At 39.7% G+C, this 2069-nt stretch overlaps 1 pseudogene; it reads right to left on the reverse strand.

Moving 5' to 3' along the window:
- On the reverse strand, positions 1–1563 carry LOC134653668 (cytochrome P450 6B4-like; annotated as a pseudogene).
- Between the last annotated feature and the right edge of the window lie 506 nt (positions 1564–2069).

A 2069-nucleotide genomic window follows, 5' to 3' on the forward strand; every position in this document is an offset into this window, starting at 1 on the left:
TTAATGTCTCGGCAACAACTTCATCCTGATTCCTCCAATCGGGAACGCCACCAGGTTGTACGTGTTAAACCGGAACTCGTGGCACGTGTGCTCCGTTGGCTCCACTCTAAACCTGCTGAGCAGCTTTGCCATCATCAAGCGGATCTGCATCTTCGCAAACCTTGCCCCGATACAGTTCCTCGGTCCAATACCGAAGGGAAGATACACTGCTGAATGTCTCTTAGCCACATTTTCTGGACTAAACTTGTCTGGATCAAATTTTAATGGATCGGGCCAATACTTTTCATCATAGTGAAAACCAATATTATAGGAATAATAGCTGTTTGTCCTCTTTGAAGAGTTACATCGGTTCCTGGTACTTTGTAGTCTTCAGCAGCGACGCGAAGAAGAGGATCTCCTACCGTGTGCAAGCGAAGAGTCTCATAGAAAACTCTATCAAAATATGTTAAATCCTTCAACGCTTCGTATGTTATTTCACCACCGTTTCGATCGAAGACTTCTTCAATTTCAGCAGCCACTCTCTCCTGAATCTCCGGGTTTAAAGCAAGGCGGTACAGTATGTATGACATTGTGGTCGCGGATGTTTCATACCCTCCAGCGTAAAACACAAAAGCCTGACCAACCATTAAATCTTCCGTTATTTCTAAACTGTCTGCGTCCTTGCCTTCCAAACGTTTGCTTCCCTGCAATGTGTTTGATTGTTTCATCTCTAATAGTAAATCCATGAAATCTTTTTTGTTTGTTGGGACTCCGTTTCTTGCAGCAGTGACTTGAGCTACGAGCCCTTTAAAATATTCTACTAGTTCATCAGGAAAAACTGAAACACCAAATTTAATAAGTCCAGGGTACAGTAAGATTAATTCATAGGCGTCAGTGAGACCTAATACTTTGTAATTTATGTTTTTTAATGCTTCTATTGTAGCACTCTTTTCAGTCGGGTCCAAATCTAGACCAAACGCACAAGCTGCTATAGACCCCATAGTGAAGTTGCCCATGAGTTCATAAACTTCTTGTTCAAGTTGCATTTGGACTAACTCTTCAACGTGTTTCATAACTTTGTCACTACTCTGTTTCATCAAATACAGCATATTTTTCAATTTACCTGAAGTAAACAGTGGCGTGAATTTGTTTCTCAATATTCTCCACGTCTTCGCATCAGCATGGAAAATATTATCACCCATTTTGTTTACTGCCGAAATGTATACTACGATCCACGAAATTATCAAAATCTTTAATCATGACATGTTTTACGTAATGTCAGGGTCTCGGATCAGGAGGCATGGTGACGTCATTCTGTAAACTCCAACTACTTTATCATCTGGAAAATTCTGGTAAATTTTCTCCATGACTAATGCTGCATGTGTGCGACGTAAAGCGGACTCCATTATGTTCCCGAACAGAGGAACGGGCGCGGGTCCCGGGACATTTCGGTCCCTCCAGTAGTTAAACGTACGAGTGAAATAAAGATATAACAAATAGGCCACAGTGGATAGACCTAATAGAATATAAGCTAGAGCCATGTCTATCGGTCTATCGATGTATAAAACTGAGGATAAACTAATTAAAATTTCTCGTTCGGTCTTAAAGTCTGTTCTTGCATACATTTCTGTCAATAGCTGTACCTATCAATTGCATTAAAAGCAAATAGTCGTACTTTTGTTAACACAGATGTATTGTATTAAAAAAAAATATTATAAACATGATGTCACCATATACGTAAACAAGTTGTCATTTTTGTAACAAACAATGTCAAAGCGCTGAAGAAAATTATCGATTGAAAGAAATCGTAAAATTATCGAATCTGCTCACAAAAACGACAACAAATGCAAATGTCTCTAAACTGTAGTATTTATGTTGAAGCTTTACTTAGTGTGTCTAGGGAATGCAAACCGGTAGTAAAGTTAGAAACAGTAAACAAGGAAATTTGCATTAAACTCTAGTGTAATTTTCCAGGAACTTGCGCCTTCCTGCTTGCTTGAGAATGTTCTGCAGAACGAATGAAGGTAGACCGAGCGCGGTCTACACAACTTTGACCCGCTATCTTCAGTACCCGTGAACAAGATGCATGT

The sequence above is a fragment of the Cydia amplana genome, chromosome 13 (assembly GCF_948474715.1).
Source record: "Cydia amplana chromosome 13, ilCydAmpl1.1, whole genome shotgun sequence".
Taxonomy (NCBI): Eukaryota; Metazoa; Arthropoda; class Insecta; order Lepidoptera; family Tortricidae; genus Cydia; species Cydia amplana.